The 21,062-nt window shown below is 39.2% G+C and overlaps 1 protein-coding gene across 1 annotated transcript in view; it reads left to right on the plus strand.

The window, feature by feature from the left end:
- CAMK4 (calcium/calmodulin dependent protein kinase IV) overlaps positions 1–21,062 on the plus strand; it is a 142,955-nt gene that overhangs the window by 41,325 nt on the left and 80,568 nt on the right. The gene's annotated exons all lie outside the window — the stretch shown is intronic.

A 21,062-nucleotide genomic window follows, 5' to 3' on the forward strand; every position in this document is an offset into this window, starting at 1 on the left:
TCATTTCAGTCCCCTGGAGTTTTGTACCAGACTCATGCTTTATCTCAGATTTGTTTCTTCACCATAAATAAGAATAAAACAGTGTTTTTGAACAACAACAACAACAACAACAAAGAAGATAGTTCATTTCTCCGCCCTGGCACGGTACTTCTCAGAACTTGGTGTTTCTGGTTCTCCTTTGGATGATGAGTCTGGCTTTGTTTCTTCTGCTAGTCCTTACTCTTTCACGCTTAACTAGTAGCTTTCCCTGAATTCTATTGCTTCATTGAAATTCACAGATGAAAGATCTCCTGTATTTCTTACATCTGTGAATCTCGAAATAGGTAAGCACTAACCTTTAATCAAATTAGATTAATTTATCCTATGGTCTGCTTTTCTTCTGTTTGGAAGAGTACAGGGCTTATGCTGGAGCTGTAACATACTGCTGGGTTTGTGTAACACTTTTCCCGTATTGCCATTTTACATGTGTAATCACTCAGTAAAACTTGTTTCTCCTGACTGGCACCTGCCAGTGATGCGTAGAGTTTTCTATATTTTTGTAGTTTTGTATACCAAGATAGACCTGAAGTTGTCTGTGTGTAGCAGTAATATCATAAAAATGTAGTCAGTTATCTGATAGATTTTGATATGACCAATTATGTTTCTGTACTTGCATTTGGTGGTATATCAGCATCGTTTTTTCCTACTTTTGAAAAATGTATCTTATCAGGGTAATTTCTGGGCAAGTGTTTCATTCCATAAGATGAAGGGTTTTATTTTTTTATGGTGGTTCTTGGGTTTTGTTTGTTTTTGATTTTACAAAGGTTTTTTTTAAATTTATCCAAATATCACAAAAACAAAACATGTGCTTGCCTAAGAAGTGACCACATCTCAGTTTCTTCCTGTTTGGTTGCTGGAAAAATGCAAGGTGCATGCAAAAATGCTTATAATTTCAAAAATATTTCTAGATGCACAGAAGGTGTATTTAGGCAATGAACAAAGTATCTTGAAACATAATTTTTAAATGATGAATTTTAAACTCATTTTGATAACACGCCTGCAGTTAATATAGTATTTACAGTCAAATTGAGTCAAACTGTTAGGTACTCACAATAGACAGTCACTGTGAAAATACTGCAAAAAATTAATGTAAAAAAACTGTTAGTGAAATGACTGAATGTAATTGAATGACTGTAATTGAAAGTGTATTTTTATTTCAGGTGAACAACAGTTACTGCAAGGCTTGTACTTAGGTAATAACTCTGTTTATGCTTTGTTAGGAAACAATAATCGGAGAAAAGGATCCTGAAAATGAATGTCTTCTGTCTACCAGTGCCAAGAAATTTCACTTTCTTTACTGTTGACCTGCAGAAAGTTTTCTGAATTGCAACATACACGTAAATAAAAGCAGCATTTGGACCTTTGGCTAAATACACTGTAGAGCTCAGGTTTCAACTACTGAGTTGTTTCTCAGTTAAGACTATCCCTCAATCATAAGAATTGAAAGGAATTAAAACTGGAATCTCTTGAAATGATTTTATGTTTCAAACAGAAATACATGTCCCTGAATCAGAAGATTAACTCTTCTATTTGTTGTCTGCCTGATGGCAGCAGTAACAAGAAATTGCAGTAATATAAGTTCAGTTCAGTGAAAGATGAGAAGCTGAATTGTTTTGGAAAACTTGTGTTGAAGTAGAATGTAAACAGAACTTATAGGAACGCTGGTCATGTTTGTTATTGCCTTTGCATGACTATAAACAGTGATCCTCATGGAGTCTTAGGATCAATCTGACTGACTCTGAATGATCAGAGTCACATGCTTGGATTTAGTTTACAAATGCAGAGCCAAGTTCTGGATTTTTTCAATCTATGTAGTAGAGAGAAAAATGGAAAATGCACACCATAGCTCCAAAATTCATACTTTGTTGCTCAGCATTTCAGATGAAGTTTCCAACTGTTTTGTGGATTGTTGTCCAAAGCAAAGACTTGGTGTGAGGTTGAGGATCTAATATTTCCAAATATTTGCAATGTTCTGCCAATTCACATACGTCTGTGTCCCTGCAGGAATTCTCACCAAAAACCCTGCCCATCTGCCAGAGACGAGCAGAGAATATAGAATTCAGTAGATGAAAGGTTGCAGTGTCTAATCAGTCACCTCATTAGTGTGAACAGAATTTTTTTTAATGACTTGTTTTAATTCTCTTAAGTATGGGAATGCAGGAGAGACCCTCTGAAACTGTGGTGAATATAATTCAAGTTAAATAACATTTTCTGCTCTTGTAAAGAGAAATATAAGGGTAAGACAAATTGCTATGATTTATTACTATGTAATACCCTGTTTTCATTTTAAAATGGCCCCAGAAGTAACAGAGAAAACAGTTTAACAGCTAACGTCTTCAATCCTGATGATCTATTAAAGGCAGAAACTTGCTTTCAGATTGGTAGGTGTCAAATTTGGGAAAGACAGGAAATTTTTAGAGGATACCTATTACAGACATAAAAAATAAATATCTTAAAAAAATGTGCTTTTCTGTATGGAAAGGATACATAGGTATTCCAATGAAAATTGATTATTGATTTCTTTAAAAGCTGACATCTTGCCGTCCTTTATTTCTCTGCCATGCTTATCATTATGAATTCACTGAGCAGCAAAAGCATGCACTCTACCAAGTTTTCTTCTGTGGCCTTTTCCCCACAGCAGTTAAGTATGGTAAATTGTTAAAACAAAGTTGTTTTGTTTTGTTTTGTTTTCTAGGGGAAAATGATTTGGAGAGGAGAAAGTTGGTAGAAGTAAAATGCTTTTTCTCTTCAAGTAGTGTGTGGGGGCTGATTCAAGTCTGTGAATACAGTTACAGAAAAGAATGAAAATGGCAAAATAATCCTGTGTCATAACTGCTAGCAAAGTTTGCTTATGGAACACTAGTGGTAGTGTGATTGGATTGTTGATGTACTTAACTAGTGAAATGAGGTATGCACTGATAAAAGAGTAAATTCTGGTGTTTTACTCCTATGTGAGTTAGGGGGAAACGGCGTGTTGCTGAGGTAGTAAACTTTGTTTTCTAGCACTTGCAAAATAGTTCAAATAAAATGACAGATTTGTCATGAAAAATAACATTATACCCTTTTTCCATTAAGTGGTTACACAGTTTAAATGATATAACAAGAAAATGCACTGGGGTTTACATGGTAAATCACTTCTCTTCTTCTGTATGTTCTTCATTACAGCGCATGGAGAGTAAGGACTGCAGTGGATTTTAAGCTTTCTGTGCAACAAGTTGCTATCTCTGTGGACTAAATTTATGCATACAGATCTGTTTCTCTAAATTAAGCTTATCTAAGTCTTGTGCATGTTGCTTAAGAAGGAACATTTTTTTTGTCCTGCTATCAAAATTAGATATACGCTTTTTATCAGCCTGTTGGTATGTTGGATTAACCTGCAGTGAGCAAACGTTGTCAGGAATCTGCTGAAATTGCTTGCTGATAAGGTTGATGTTATCTAGTGTATTACAGTAGCTGCAGTATTTCCAATTAGCTGTAATCACTGGTATCTTTGAAGATCTATTGTCAAGAAGCAATTAACAGAAACAGGTTTGGAGGGCCAGAGTATGTTGCTGCAATTCCATGCTGAAAGCTAAATCCATGTTTATGGACATGTGATGTCCACTTTTTTTATTTTTGAACCCTGGATACTGATTGTGTTCCCCTGGGATCATCTGTTAATGAAATAACTATTGATGGCAGATACACAGTGCTTTTTAGCAAGGTTATTATAACTTGGTGGTGGTGTGGGTTGTTTTTTTCTTTTTCAAAACACAAGAGTAGGGGAAAACAACATAAACAGATAATTTTGCTATAAGCATTACACATGTCATCATGGTGCTTGACTAAAACAACCTGAAAGAAAACAGCATTGTTTTGGTAATTTGTGTTTGTGTATTCACATAGTAGTGATGATGTCTGACTGTGTAGGTTTTTCAATTTTTTTTTTTTTTGTATCCTTTTATTTCAAAATCACATTTATTTTTTTCCTCTTTTTTCTTTCTTTCTTCTTCTTTTTTTTTTCCTTTCTTTTATTTTGAAAAGTTCTGTTGGTTTATGCCTGTACTAGGTCACTCTAACCACTTGTATGAGCACTGACTGTTTAGAACCTAGCAACAGTGGTCTGTTCTACTACTGTTCCCTTCTGTAATGAGTTTCTGGAGCCAACAACCTTTAAAGAAGCAAGTACATTTGTTAGGACATTGCAAATTTTTATACTTCACAAGATATGAAGAATAAGAGAGCTGACTGAGACATCACTTTTCAAATCTGGTGGTAGAAAAGGGTACAGTGCTTTTATCTGTGATTGAATTTTAGATTAGCTATACTGGGCACTATTAAACCTTGTTGTTGTGTGCAGTGCTCATTTAATAACTGAGTCTTCACTAGGCTTCTTTGTCCATGTCTGTCAGCCATGACATTTACAGTTGGCCTGATAGGGTAGCCTGGAAATGCTTTGAGAAGTAACCTGCAAACTAATAGGCTCAGTGATGACTTGACATCTTTTTAGTAAATCAGTGGAACTTAGTTAGACAAAACCAACCAGTTCTTTGTATTCACTCCATAAAAAACAAGACTTGTCTTTGTTTATCTCATTCTGTTAGCCAGTGTCATTTTTCAAAATTTGACATTTTATCCTTAGTCTTACACAGTAAAAATGAACACAGATTTTATTTATTTATTTATTTATTTATTTTAATTCAGAACAACAAGATGTGAGGAGTGCTCAGCTTTACTTCAGTTGTTGCCTGAAGAGCCCCTGTTGTGTACAGCCAGCATTTGTCCAGAACCATTACAGTATCCTGTCTTCCAGTCATGTCTGGATCATCACTGAATGCTGAGTGCTGCTACTGAATGATTTATTCCTGTGTCACCATGACGAAAATGCTTAGTTTATCAATAATAACAGCAGCAATTGGAAAAGCAGCTCCCTTTTTATTTAAATGTTAAGTGATAGACTTCAAGTGCACTCAAAACTAAATGCTACGGTTGGCATAAAAATCTGACATTAACAGAAGACCAGTAGGTGGGTGAAGATGGAGCAAGGGCGCTTGATTTGCTTTCAGAATCTATTGTTAGTAGTAGAAGAGGAAGCTAAAATTGTTTATTTTTAATTTACATTTATGAACACAGTGACATTTCTGTTCATGTACAGGAGATGATGGCCTTTTGGAGGAAGAGTACAGGCAACCTACCAAAGGTAGATTCATACTGCTACCTTTTGCGTTCCTCTTCAGAAGCTGTATTTTTTCAGCCTGTATGGGGTGTTTACATTTGTATGAGAAAAAGATTTTCAGGCATATCTGGTTTAATTAAATTTGTTGCCAGTCTGAGGGTACATGACACTGTGACTAGCTTGCACAACAGATGTGTACAACTGGCGTAGTCCTGTTCAAACGTTGTTTTATTGAAGATGTCAAGAGTTACACTCTAATACAGGCCTAGGGTTTGATGGTGCAGGTGCCACTGAAGATACACGTCTGAGAACCTTTTCCCAGTTGAAGAATGTGGAAAGTTTAAAATAGCATTAAATACAATAGGTCTATGGCATTGGCTTTTATACTTGCCACTTTTGATGCTGTATTGAGCTGAAAAAATTAGCATAACTCTGTTTTGCATATGTTGTATATTCTTCAACATAGGAGAAGGAGCTAAATGGAAAAAAAAGGAAGGAAGTAAAAGGAAACTACCTTCTCTTCAATTTATTCTTTCCTTTGCTGCTCTTCTTTTTCAAAACTTGGAAAGAAGTACAGCTGCAGCCCTCACACTTCAGTTTTCTTTCCTACTCTTGTTCTCTACTGTACTTTGTCATAGCATGTTCTGTTTCTCAGTCTCTGAAATGGTAAGCTTATCAATACGTTTGCTATTTGCTGTTCTGTCTATTCTAATGTCCTTTTCACTTCGCTTTCTCTTTTGGAAGCTGGCTTTTGCTTGGAAGTCTCCTGGCCCACCCTGTGCTCTCCTTTTGCTTTCTTCTGTCACCACCTTGTGTTTTGTCTTTTCCATGCTTCACACTCAGCTTTCCTCAGCATCTCTGTTATCGCTGTCTGTCTCACCTCTGGATATATGGACTGTTGCATACAGAACATGTTCTGTTTCTGTTTATCTTCAAAGATCTGTCCTCATTCTATCTTGCAGTGAGACAGTTGTCTGGTATGTACCACACCAGACAAGTGTGCCTTCTCACTGTGCTTTCATTGCTCATGGTAGCTTTCATTTGTCAGTATGGGACATGGAAGAGATAGGAGATAGGTGTGTGAATTTTTTTCTTTTTTTTTTTTTCTTTTTCTCAGTATTGGTTGTATCAAGGGAAATTTGTCTCCTGTTAGAGATATATGGACATCAGAACTTGTAGTTCATAAGGAAGGCTGGTCATGTTGAAGTTTGTGCTGATATGTATAGAGTCTTAAGAAGAAACTACTGTGACTGTCTTTCACTAAGGCCATGCTGTATGTGTTGCAATACTTAGAACAGGTGTAATTCCTCCTAACCATGAGAAGTCACTATTAGTGGCCTATGTAAAGCTTCCTTCCTAGTCATGTGAAGAAAAATACACTTTCAGGACATGTTCTGTCTGACATGTTCTGAACATCCTTAGAATAAGATGAATTGTGCTTCAGAACTGCCCATTTCTCTCTCTGAACTACAGGAGGAATTTAGGTGATTATCTCTGAAGTAAATGATAACATTTGACCGGATGAGTTTTGCTCTCTGTTTTTGTACAGACTCAGATGGAAAGTGGAGATTTGTCTTGAGAGAAACGAGTAGTTTGGTGGTTCAGGAAAGGTATTCAACACTTGTGTTAGCATTGCAAAATGTTACACAAATGGGGAGGTAAAGCCAAGGTGGAGCGAGATTGTTTGTATGTATGAGACATCCAATTTTGAGTGTCCCTGTGTAGAATCACAGACTATGCCTAGTTGGAAAGAACCCATAAGGGTCATCAGGTCTAACACCTGGCTCCACACAGTGTATTCTAAGCTCTTTCCAGTACTAAGTGAAATGGTGTTTCACTTGTTACAAAGAAAGGCTGCAAATTTTCAGTGCATATACAGATCATGTTTACTGCTCTGAAGAAAGTGATAAAAGCTGGCCTAGTTTTAACATGAATGTCTGTCTAGCTAGTAAGATCATAGAACCATGGAATGGTTTAGGTTGGAAGGGACCTTAAGCCCACTCAGTTCCAACCTCATGCCATGGGCATGGTTGCTACCCATTGGATCAGGGCCTACTGTACAGGCCCCCAACTTGGCCTTGAACATCTCCAGGATGCTTCTCTGGGCAGCCTGTGCCTGTGCCTCACCACTTCCTAAGTAAAGAATTTCCTCCTAACATCTGAACTAAATCTCTTCCAGTTTAAAGCCGTTCCCCCTTGTCCTATCACTATCTGTCTGTGTAATAAGAAGTCAGTCTCCCTCTTGCTTATAAGCTCCCTTCAAGTACTGGAAGGCCACAGTGAGGTCTCCCTGGAGCCTTCTCTTCTACAAACTGAGAAAAGCCACACCACACTCTGAGTATAGAATTTTCTCCTAACATCCTGTCTGACTCTTCCCTTTTAGTTGAAAACCATTACCCCTTGTTCAGTCACTACCAGACTGTGATTTTACTTTTTCCTGCAAAGTGTGCCTTCTGAGACAGTCCTGGATGAAATAACATTACTTTTTTTACAATCACTGTAAAAATAGGATGTTTACTTAATCATATGAGCCTTGCTTAAAATAACTATGGAGTATGCAGTCTTTTTTTTTTTTTTTTTTTTTTTGACTAATTCATAGATTTCTTAAGTGAAACCAAAACAGCAGTTTGTTCTACAGAGCTGTGAGGCACTGCAGGAATATTTGAATAAATTGAAGTAATTTTGAATTCTGTACTGCCCTTTTTTGGTACTGTTGAGTAAAATATTAACTTTCTGCTTTTGAAACTAATAGCCATTAGAAACTTTTTGCAGGCAAATAAAACAAAGCAGCACTTCACAAACATTTAGGAGCAGCCCAGAGCAAGCCCAAAAAACATCACTAACAAAAATACAGTAAGGATGCTCTAGACATCCACGTTTTAACTGTTTTCTTGCATCTCCTGTAATTGAAGTGCTTGTGCATACAAAGTAGTCTGTGACATGCAAGTAGCACCAGAAGGCTGTCTGTGGAACTGTCGACAGCTGCAGCTCTCTGTGTGGAACAGGCAAGCCCTGCAGCTCCAGTCCTCCCCATTGAGCCCCCCATGTGCCTGCGCCCTGGGGCCTGTGGTTGGTATGCTGCTCCTCCTGGGTATAGGCAGGAGTTGCATCTTGGGTGCACCTGCTCCCCACTGTTCTCATTTCATGAATGCAGGCTGATGGATGCCTCTTTATGACGTGGAGTAATGAAATTACAGAACCAGATTTATCTTATTAATGATCTCCTCCTTTCTTTTACTTTAGTGGAGATGAGGGGCTTTCATTTATCACAGCTGGTGTTTTTCATTATTGAACAAACTATACTGCCATACACTAAGCATCCAGATTAATTACCCGTGAATCTTTGTTTATGGGTAATTACTGTTAACTCTTTGCAAATAAAATTCATTCTGATGAACAAAATACAAAGCTCTGACTTTCTGCCACTACAGTTTGATAGGAGTAAACTTGAAACTTAGGGGAATGATTTAACATCTTCATACTCTGTTCCGGAATCATAATAGATAAAAACAGAAGTTAACTCTTGATTTTTGTTAAGGCTTTTCTTTTAACAAAATATGCTGAATGCTGTTGTAGGGTGAATAACCCAAAAGAATAGGATTCATAGAAAACAGTGAGGTGGATGGTATATTTTGCTTGCCTTATCTAGATGGTAAACAGACAACTGGTAAATAAAGAGTGGCTCACCTTTTGCAGATGGCCAGAGTTTGCCAATAACTCCACACGGGAGGGATCTCCAACAAGAGATCCTTCTCTGGTGGTGGTCAGCCCTTAAATGGGGTCTGGGAGAGGTGGAGCCAGGCTCCACCCCTTCCCATCACACAGGTACATTACCTTCACCTATGCTCCTGCAGCTGACTTAGTGCTGGCCTCAGGTGACCAATCAGTGGATCAGGCCGTGATGCAACAGTTCCCATACAGCTGTATTCCTTCTTTAGGAGCAAAACTTTAGAGGCTTTTGGTGAAGGAGAATAAATATGGGGAGCTGGAATAGCTAGTTGTGTTTAACACTGAACTATTAATATTTCAAAGACCATGTTAACTAGGTGACAAATAATTATTAGTTTCATCAGGAAGCAAAGCACATTTCTTGATACACTGGACTTAGAAGCTGCTTTCCTGACCACAGATTTCTTAGCTAATGGATTAATCCATGACTGCTCACAACACCTGTGGTATTTCCTAGCAATTAACAAGCTTAGAGGTTGCTCTTAACTAGGAATTGCTTTTTCTGTCTGTTTTACTGTATCGTTACTGTGGTGGATGTATAGATTTGAGTAATATACTAAGCCATAGTTTACTCATCTAGGAAAACCTGTAGTTGTCATCTGCAAGTGTGTACAAGATAAGTCATGATGAAATCACATGTGATGAAATTGTACTCTTAAGAACTGAGTGTAGCTCACTGAGGTCCTGAATAGTGTTAACAATATTGTCAAAGTTGATTGCCCTGTTCATTTATCTTCACAATGCTGCCTCTGAACAAACAGCAGACAGATCTTTCTGCAGATTTAGATGGTTGAGTTTTCCTCAGTTTAGGTTTTCATTTTTGGTAAAGCTAGGTGGTTTATCTTTCTCCCTTACTTTGTAAACAGAGATCAGTATGCTATGCATTTTTGTCTATCCATCCATGTCTTATTATTTTATAGCTTTATATTACCTGATTTTTATTTGAATACCTACCGAGTTTTCTTCTGCTTACACAGTTTTCTGAGCAGGGAAATCTTTCAGCCTAGATGGGGTAAACTTTGAGGAAGTAATCTTGGGAGCACAGTGTTCTTTTCCCACAGAACAGCATCATGCCTGAATGTGAGTGTGAGTGATATTTGAAGCTCCTGTGCTCACAAGGAGACAAATGAGCATGGCTGTACTGTGCCCCTTGTCTGGCTTTGTGAGTAGCCTGAGCAGGCAGCATATTTCTCCTTTGGATTTCAAATACTGGGAAACAGAAGTGAAAGATGATAATAGGAAATGGCTGATAATTATGTTTTATCTGCAGGTGAAGTTATTCAACTGTTTATAAACTGCATTGAGAGCTCTTTTTATGCAGAGCGCTTCCTCTTCCGCAGTACTTTAATGCTGTAGTAAAGAAATTATCCATGAGGTGTTACAAGAACATAAGGTGTTTTCAGGGGTGTTCTTTGTCACTGTTGAAGTCACTTATCCTTGTGTATTAGTGAGAGATTTTAATTCATTTACTGCAGCGAAGAACTGGTTTGACTCTTTGCAATGCTTAGAATTAACTAGTGTTCTCTTGGCTACACGTCTGTGAAAATGGTTGATTTGAACTTGTGAACAGCAAACAAGTTCATGGTGAAGCCTCACAGAACTCAGTGAATTAATAATAGATTCCTGAGTAGGGGAAATATCGTCAGTTCAACAAAGGAGGTAATTTCTGACTCAATAGAAATGATAGTTCATCTCCTCTTACATGGCTGACAAAAGACATAATTGAAAATGTACCTCAAATTTCCAGCTGATATGTGGTGTGCTAGTAAATGCACTGGAAATCTCCATCTGTCCTTTTTCTTTCATCTTTTGAGAGAAGAGGGAGAACATGCAATTTACAACAAGAACGTTAGGATTTGTTATGAGCTGAAGTATTTGCTGAGCATAACAGTATTTGCCCTGTGTGCTTACCCCCTGCAAGCAGTCCAGTGACCAAAACTGAAAACTTTTTCATGACTCAGATGAATCATCTGGAGAAATGTGGGTCTTCTGAGTCAGGGTGACCTTTTTGGAGTTTGTTTCTGTCTTTCCCTTTGCCACGATATGGTCAGGCTATCTGAGTATCTCTGCAGCAGCTGCAGTGATTTCTCTGCCTGTAGCTGGGCACACCCTGTTGAAAGATTAGCATATGGTCTGTGTCAGAAGCTAGTGATTTTCACTGGTGGTGCAGTGCATTTGTATTTAAGTACCTTGGTTTTACCTTTCAGAAAGGCAGACCTGCCACTTCTGGAAAAGTTTGTCTAACTTTACTTCCTCAAAGGACACAAATGACAGAATAATGTAGCACTGGGATGTGAGTTTCTCAGATAAATGTGTCCCTGATACAGACTAGCTGTTTGTTTCTTGTACAAAAATTATCTTTTAACAAGGAGGAGAGTTCCTGCAACTGGGCGATTTGTCAGGAAATTTACTTAATTATAGCTTGTGTTCTGTAAGTATATCTCAACGCTGTAGAGCAGTTGTACAGTAAGTTCAGCTCTTATAGGAGTTTGTGAGGTCTGTGACAAGGGCTTTTTGCCTTTAGTAATGTCTGAACTACATCTTGTCTCTTTTACATTTCCCTCTTCTGCTGTTTTGTTTTTGTTTTTCAGTGCATTAATAGTTCAATATCAGAAGAATTACACTGTTAAAGAAAAGTCTCTTGGGATTTTTTTTTAATTATTATTTTCTGAGTGATGACAGCATATACTTACAATTCAAATTATCCATCTACGTAGACTTTACACTGTAAAACTACAAGATGAGGTACTAATCCTTTTCTGCTGCTGATGGCAAACCTGCTCAGTAGATTAATTTTCCATTTTTGCTGTTACAGAACTTAGCAAAAGCAAGGAACTTCCAAGAGTGCTTGAATTTTCAAAATGTAGTCACAGAGTGAAATCCAGACATGGAGTAAATTTAGGATAGAAATATGTTTTTCAGGTACTAGGCTTTTTTTCCTAAGGATTCTTTCCAGAGAAAAAAATAAGAGAAGTGAAGCAATTAATTTGAAACACTTGACCTAAAACTCCTAATTTGCTTGGAGTAGCATGTCAGTAGCTTAATATGCAAAAAGAATATATAACAGTTAGCAGTATTTCTTAATAGAGTTTTGGAGTGAGTTAATTATTTATGTATCTGAAAGATGATCAGATAAATTTAGACAAGCATAACGTAATTTTTTATGTTCTGGTGTGTCAGTTCTGATTCTTTAACATTAGATAGCTTCAGGTTTGTTTTGCCCATTATCTAGCTGACATGTTTTCTCAAATTGTGCATTGCATGACATCAGCGTGTCCCATTTCTGACCTGAACTGTATTTCAGGCCTGTATCAGATGTCCACAATTGAAAGGCTATTGTATAACAGCAACTCTCCACACTTTGTCCTGCCTCAAATTCCTGCTGTCTTTAAATGGAGATCTATAAAGAGTTTCTAACCTTTCTGAGCACCAGCAGAGTGTATTTGAGATTGTCAACTCCGAAGAGTATCAAGCTTCTCTATTGGGAAAATTATGTCTGAGAGAACTGCTTGTATTGAAAACTTCTGTTTTCCTGTAATTTTTAGAAAAAGGTGTAATGTGTTTTGTTGCTTTATTTGCATAATGTTTTTCTTTGGAAAAGTAAACAAATCTAGGGATTTTTGTCAATGTTAGTGGTTAAAGTGTGGTATGGTGTTACTCAGTATAGCTCTGAATCAGTCTGATTCAGACTTCTGCAGTATGGGTTTATGTGGGGAAGAAAAATAGCAGAAGTGGGTATAAATCCTCATTAACCACAGCTTGTGTATTTCTGCATGCTCCAGAGCTTTCTATGCAGTCTCAGACAAGTGGCTGTGTATGTAGCTCCTTTATCTCTCTCAAATCATATTGTGGGAATGTTTATCCATTCCTGCAGCTATGGTTAAGCGTGTCACATAGAGTGATGGTATATCCCAAGCTAGGAGGGACCTGCAAGGACCACAGAATTAACTCCACTCAAAATTCAAACCATATTTATATGTTTAAGTATATGAATTGGTTTGCGTATACACTCTAGCTTCTATGATTCTGATTATTGTAACCAGGGGAAGGTTTTACATGTAGATGTAACCTAAGGCTCTTACTTTTTTTTTTTTTTTTGTGAAGCATTTTTGTTGAAGTTTTTTTTTCTAACTGACCCCAAACAGAACGGAGAAGTTGATAAAACAAATGATGTGCAGTAAGTCCCTAAATACAGAGATACACAGGAATAAAAAATTACTTATAGCTCCAGCAGGGTAAGTGGAAGAGGCAAAAGAATATCCTCGACAAATATTTGTCACTGTTTATGGGGTGTTAGAGATCCTTGGGTACTTATCACAAATGTAATATAAACTACCTGTGCTAAAGGGTATACAGTAATTAGTATTCTGTCAGCTGTAGCCTTTTAGTTTTGCTATAATGATAGGACAAAGTCTTCCACAGGTTTCTGTGATCCATGTACTTGTGATAGTTTTTTCAAGTTTATCAGCGTGTTCAGTGTTTAAAAAGCAATGGTGCATGCAGAGAAGATAGTGGATGTAATCTGTGTTCCTAGAGTTCAAAAAGGCCTTTGGTAGTGTCCCTCACAGCATTCTTCTGATCAAATTTTCCAGATGTGAGATGAACAGATTAATGCTTGCTGGGTGCTAAACTGAAAAATAAAGCTTGAACTGTCTTAGTGAATAAGGTTAATCTAACTGCTAACTTCTTACTAGCGATATTCCCCAGGGCTCAATTCTTAAACCATATTCTTAATCTTTAAACCAGTCAACATTTTTATCAATAACCTGAATGCAGGATTGCAGTGCATCCTCAACAAGTTTGTTAATGCTACTAACCTGAGAGGTGCTGTTGACACTGGAACACTGAACTATCAACAACATGAAGGTAACAAAGGAAAACGTGGGATGAAGCAGTGCCATACAGCCACAGCTGGCAGACAAAGGGCTGAAGAGCAGCTCAGCAGGAAGGTACCCTGGGGGTGCTGCTGACAGCAGTGTGCCCTGGGAGCCAGAAAAGAAATGACCACATTTTGGGGTGCATGAAACATAGCATGGGCAGTCAAACAAAAGAGGAGGTTCTCCCACTGGGCTTAGCATTGTGGCCTCACCTTGAATACTGTGTGCAGTTCTGGGCTCCACAACATAAAACAAATGATAGATTATTTTAAGTCATCCGGAAGGGGTCAACAAAGTTGACATCATGGCTGGAAGACATCTGTGAAGAGAGGCTGAAGGCACTGGGCTGTCCAGTCTGGAGAAGGCTAAGAGATGACCTCGCTGCTCTCTGCTGCTCTCTGAGGAGAGGAAGGAGAGGGAAGTTCCAGGCTCTGTTCCTGGGAGCTTATGGCAAGACATGTGGCAGTGGCACAAAGCTGTGCTAGGCAAGGTTCAGATTGGGCATTTGAAAACATTTCTTTACCATGAGGGTAGTCAAACACTGGAACAGGATTTCTAGGGAGGTGGTATATACCTCATTCTTCTCTCTGCTTAGGAAGTGCTTGGATAATGCCCTGATTAATGTGCTTCACCTTTGGATAGCCCCAGAGTGGTCAAAGCTAGCCTGATAAGACAGTCTTCGTAAGTCCCTTCCAGCTGAACTGTTCCACTCTATTAATCTTGTTTTATTACCAATTATTGTTATGTATCTAAATCTTTCATTTCTAGTGGGTTTGCTGCGAAATCAGGAGAGAAATCAGGAGAGAAAGAACAGTATTTTCAGGTACTCCTGACAGAGGCATAATGAAAGAAGGACAATGTCCAAATAAAAAATAGGACGAATTTCTCAATAAGTGTTGTAGTGTTACAGTGTCAAAAACAGAAATTTGTCCCCTGACAGGATATCGCATACATTGCTTTTTCAACAGGGTTTTCTGTTCCAATACTGAGCAATGATTCAACATGGAGGATACAGTGGTGGATATAATGCTTTAAGGATGCAATGGCAGTATCCTTATTTCTTCCCATTCTAAAATGTTCACTATTTTCACATGAATGGGCAAAAGGATAAAAATGCTCTGCATATGGGTGCAGTACATGATGGGCTGTCTTTGAGAAACAGAGTATTGTGCAGTGTTGCTGAACAGCCCTCTTGAAATAGCTGCCTGTCTAATGACAACAGCCTCATGAACGTCTGCAGGGGTTGTTGTCAGAGGCTTCCCACATGCTTGTTCATCACAGCTCTTTTCTGAAATCTCATAGCAGTATAGAATCAAGCTGCAGCTGACTTGGGCTGCTGAGAGCATTTGTTGTGCTGGATGGGCAATGACTACTTGAATACATCAACAGTTGAGTACATGCGATAATATAAGTGAATGAATGAGCACATGGAGATAACTGCACTTTTTATTCCAAAACTGAAGTACATGGTGAACATTCATGAATATATTTTTTAAAAAGTTAAATCTTTAAGTCCTATAAAGAGTATATTCCAAATACTGTTTAACTGTGTTTTTCTTTTACATTCTAATACAGTTTGAAAATGCCAGTCTTTGTGTGTCATTAGAATATGCTGTGCTTGGAGTTTCAGTGCTAAGGGGACAACATGAAAGAATTAATTTAATTTAAAATCTGTAATACACTGTTGTGCTGAGTTCTTTATGTATGGGAGTACAGGCTGACATAGATCAGATTAGAATCATTATCCTGGATTACAAAGCAGCCTTGACAGTTAAAAAGCTGTAGTCTTTTAAAAATGGAAATGACAGTCATAGAAAACTAGTCTTTCTCTAGCTTTGCGTAAATGGTGTCTCAGTCAGTAAATAGGGAGCTTTGAGTAAAAATAATATGATGATTCTGTTAGATGGGAAAGTCTAGATGAATAGGGGAAAACAGTTAATTTCACTTCCGTGATTATAGAGAAAATTTCCTTACCTCAAGAGATTAATAGTAAGGATTCATTCTTGAACTTTGTCACTCATTGTACATGCACTTGCATGCATGTGTTTGCCATTAGTTGTCAGGAAGGTCTGTGTTAATCATCTCTGGGAATGGTTTCTTTGTCATTTCACTTTAAGTTCCTCTAGATAGAAATGTGTGCATCAGAAGCTTTCAAATGGCAGGGAGACAAAATGCAGAAATTTACAATAAGTAGGAAAAAAACCCCACCATATAGCAAGGACAGTACAGTTGTCCCAGGAATGAGAAAAGCTGAAGTCCCAATGTTTATAACATTTTCCAGGGAAGAGATTTGAGAAATGAGCTAGGAGGATGAGGAAAATGAAGAAACAAAAGGAAAAGAAAGCTGAAGTCTTCACTGAAGTTTGACAGAATTTTGAAGGCCCAAACAAGTCAATAGGAGGATATTTAAATGTCAGAAAGGATGACAGTTGCTGAAGTTCACACTAGAACGCTGAAGAAATAAACTCTCTGCAACAAAACCTGAACCAGTCAATTTTCATTTGCCTGAGCAGATGGAAGTCAGTAGGTGCCAAACCCAGAATATATGATAGATGTGGTAGGACAGTCCAGCCAAGGTTGACAATGTGCTACACAGTCCTCAAACTAGTATTATCATGTTGCAAGAGGAAGGTTGTCTTTGCTGGCCTGACTCTGGAAGTTTCAGCTCTCAGCACAGTCACTGTTATGATGTATTTAGAGTTCATGGGTTCCAGGGAATCCAGAAGGTTTCCTATTTCCATTCCTATTCCCCTGTCCTATTCAAAAGACAGTGAATATCACTTTATCCACTGAGGGCTGAATCTTGAATTTTTTCTTGGATGTGGAATTCAGATTTCACCTCTCCATGGACAGCCACTTCGACTTCAGCTCATAGCAGTGACACCATGTCTTGTCACCACTAATGAAGCAATCTAGGAAACTGTCACCTCATGTGGATTCAGTAGGTCCTGACAAAGTTGCACACGGTGCTCTTCCTGTTCCATGTGAACATTTGTAGGACCTACCTGGTGCAAACTGTGGTATTCCAACATTGCCACAGTTGTTTCCAATGCACTGAAGTCAATATTCACCTCGGTACAAATCATAATTCGTTGATTCACATGGGCAAGCTGGAGGATGCTCTTCATTTTGTGGTATGGCAGCTGTGCGTGGCTGTCCAGAATGTGGCTTGACTTTCATGTCTCTGTCACTACTGTTGAAATGTACCACTGCCTCTTTGCTGCAGAATGTAACATGACAACAAAATGGGGCGGAATATTTTTGGGATGGTTCAACTTCTGCTGCCACACCAACATCCACTGCTGATGTTGTGGGCCAACATAAAATAGGATTCATTACTTTTGGAGCAGTCTCCATAGTTCTCTAAGGCTTACAATGAGACCAGGAGAAACACTGAAGTAGGTTGTTCAAAGATTAATTTGCAAGAGCTGTAAAGGACAGCATTACTGGTATAACTTGATTTTGCAAGGTAATTCTGTGCTTTTTGTTTGCTTTGCCTTGCGTAGGGCTTGCCTTGTGGTGGAGGGGTAAAGAGACAATGCTTCTGATGAGTTTTCACATGGTTGTGCATGGCTTTCCTGCGACTGTGAAGGGAGGTGTAATGGTTCTGGCTTTCTGCCCACTTTGCCCCTTGGGTGGCCATAGCTCTGGACTGACCCTGAACCCTGCCCTGTGCTTGCAGAGGAGGCTCAGTGCTTTGGAAAGGGATATACTTGCTCACTGTAAGCCAACTGAGGGAAGGGTTTGTTCTGCTCTATTCTGTACTCTGCAGCCTCACTTCAAGCATTATGTGTGGGTATGAGTACCAGAATATAAGAAGGGAAGAAAATTATTTGAGAGCAGCCAAGAGAGGGCTACAGAGACAGGGAAAGTTCTGGATGGGAAGACGTGAGGAGCAGCTGAAGTCCCTTGAGCTACTGGAGTTCAGGGATTGTTAGGACAGCGCTCTCAGGCATTAGGTTTGAATTCCGAATGGTTCTGTGTGGAGCCTGCAGTTAGGCTCAGTGATCCTCATGAGTCCATTCCAACTAAGGGTATTCTGTGGTCCTATGGTTTTAGGTCTTCCCTGGCCATCAGCAGTGAGGTCTGCCCCACTAGAGACAGGGCATTACAGGGTTGGGAGATCATGCTTCCCTTATGCACGGTGTAAGCAGGGCTTTGCCCCTCAGATGACAGAGAGCAGCAGATTGTGTTGCCTTATGGAAATGAGCCCTTCATTGACACAAGTTGCATCAGAGTGTGTTGCCTTAATGATATCTTTGTATTCACAGGGAATCTGGTTTTCTGTTTATTGTCAACAGTTTACGGGCTGGTTTGGCCTGGTTCCATGACTAAGTGGGGCGGGGGGACCCACAGGCCCATGCCCTGGAAAAGGGGAAAGGGCAGGGGAATGGGCCTGAAAGCAAAACAGTGGCAGTGATCTGAGTAGGAAAGCTAATTTATTGAATGTAATACTGGAATGCAAGATAACACTATATAATACAGTATAATTGGAATTGAGGCTAATAAATCAAATAAAATGAGAGAGTGTCCAAAACTGAAGGCCTTACTCTAATGCTGAAGGAAATATGGATAGGGAGCATGCACCACAGATACAAGCAGTAAAAGGAAGGGACGTCTCCTGTCTTGCAAAAAGTCTTTATCTTTCCCTCTGAATGGAAAATGGAAACAGAACAGCAGAAGTCTTCCAGGATTTGTAGTTCTCTTCTGAGAACCAGGTATCCGGAAATATCATCAATCCAAAGAACTGGAGCATTAACTCTTTAATTCCCAGTGTACTACATGATGTTATGATGTGGAATACCAATTAAAAAATCATAAAACCATGACACTAATCCACTGAATATAGGTGGTTTGTCTTCTGTAGTACTGTAAAAATGTATTATTCAGATGTAGTGGAGAATGATTGCAGAAAATGACGTGCATGTTGCCATGAGATTTTTTGCTTTCTATTTATTTATTTATTTTTTTCTGACAGTATGTACATGAAATGTTTCACTGATAATAATCGCATTCCACCTTCTGAGGATGTTACTGTTTTCAGTCAAAGTTTGATGCTTAACTATTCAAGATGAGAGCAAGAGATTACTCCGGTTACCACCTCTCTTAGCTTTTCAGTTGCACAGGGCTCTATATTGGTGGAGCGTCCTACTGCTTTTAGTGATGAATTCTTGAATTGCACTGATGATACTTGTGACCCTCATGTCATACAGTCTCTGAAAAGCTTTATATGCTGGTTCAGAAGAAGGCTTAACAAGCTCCAGTAGGAAGCTTCCTGCCCTTCTGCACTGACCTTGGGGCTGCAAAGCTGTTTTTCACACATTTCTCACATCTTCCTTCTGACTGCTGTCATGCAGCAGTTTTTCCCTCTCTTGAATCTGCTCATGGCTCAGCTTTGCCCAGCAGAGGATCCCTTTAGGAGCAGATAGAGCTGCTTGTCTGATGTAGGCTTGTGCTGGACTCTGCTTACAGAGTTGTGCAGCCTCCTGCTACCAAAACCTTGCCCTGTAAACACAGCCCTGCTGATTCAGCTGTCCATCCCCATCCCATTATGAATCACGTTCCATTGTTTGTACTGAAATGATGTATATATAGATATACATATTAATGTGGTGGTTTTTTGTTTGTTTGTTTCTTTTTTTTTTCTCCTCTTCTTCTAAGTAAAGTCCTTTGAGAATTAGCCAAGTAAAGATCTAATTAAATTAATGTAATGATCCTGGGAGTCACTGATGCTTGCAGTACTCCCACACATTAATCAATACAGTATGAGAGACATATCATTTTAGCGTTTGAGATGAAGATTCCCTTACCCGTGTTTGATGCTTGGCAGCCCTCAGATGACTGAACTGTATGAAGATTACTGTAGGTGATGTTTCCTAATGAAGAGATCTTCCTGAAACATACTTTCAGCCAGTTGCCCATTCCTGTCCTCACTTGGACTTGCCTGTGTAGAGCATTACCTGGCACTTGTGCCTGTGGTGAGGACAGTGAATGCGGTGTTTGCATGCTGGGAACATTGAATCTGGTTTTGTATAAAAGCAGCATACCCAGAAAATAAACCCTGTGTGACAGCCTTAGTGGTCCCGTGAACATGGGTGCACCATGTTTACAAATACAAAAGCAAGCTGTTTGTGTCATGCTGCAGTTATTGACCATCTCCTATAGATGTACTGGAATGGGTTTCTTCTAGTTGAAAGAGTCATGCTGTACAGTTGGTACCCTTCCTTTGTAGGAACTTCCACAGTGTATGTTATTCAGGAAGACATGTATGATAAAGCCAGTCCTCTCTACCTTAAAAATCTCCAGCTTTTTGGAATTAATTCATTATAAAGAGCATGGCCAGCAGATCGAGGGAGGTGATCCTCCCCCTCTACTCTGCCCTGGTGAGGCCTCACCTGGAGTAGTGCCCAGTTCTGGGCTCCCCAGAAAAAAGAGAGGGAGCTCCTCAAAAGAGTCCAGCAGAGGGCCACGAAGATGATAAAGGTCCTGGAGGACCTCCCCTGTGAGGAATGGTTGAGAGACCTGGATCTGTTCAGCCTTGAAAAAAGAAGAGTCAGAGGGGGTCTGATCCACATCTGTAGATATCTAAGGTGTGGGAGGCAAAGGGATGAGACTGGATTCTTCTCAGCTGGGTGTGGTGATAGGACAAGGGGAAATGGCCACAAACTGATGCATAGGAAATTCCACACAAATGTGCATGGAAACTCCTTCACAGTGCAGTGACAGAGCACTGGCACAGCTGCACAGAGAGGTGGTGGAGTCTCCTTCTCTGGAGACGTTCAAGACCCACCTGGACGCCTACCTGTGCAACCTGGGCTAGGGAGCTGCTTTGGCAGGGGGGTTGGACTCGATGATCTCTGGAGGTCCCTTCCAACCCCTACTGTTCTGTGATTCTGTAATTGATGGATCTTTGAGAGCGTGATACATCCCTTGAGGTTAGACTTTGTTGCTTTCACCCATATGGTCAATGCTATTATTGCATCTCAAAGGGCCTTAAATATGGTTCTCAGATGCAGCACTTCAGTATATCCATTTTGCTGCTGACTGACTCTGAGTTGTTTAGAGATGTTTAAATACAGATGTTGTAGGGTATAATCTGAATCCTTTATAACCAGTATGGCTTACCCAGTGTTTTTTCCTCTGTCTATATAATTCATACAAAGCTACTTTGTAGATAATAAATAAAGTTGCTTAGAACACCCTGATCCTGGTCTCTGGGGAGTATAGCCCAACTTCCTGTTCTGATAACTGTCTCCCAAATA

Source organism: Cyrtonyx montezumae, unplaced genomic scaffold (assembly GCF_038088225.1).
Source record: "Cyrtonyx montezumae isolate F1298 unplaced genomic scaffold, pur_monq_1.0 scaffold_30, whole genome shotgun sequence".
Classification (NCBI taxonomy): domain Eukaryota; kingdom Metazoa; phylum Chordata; class Aves; order Galliformes; family Odontophoridae; genus Cyrtonyx; species Cyrtonyx montezumae.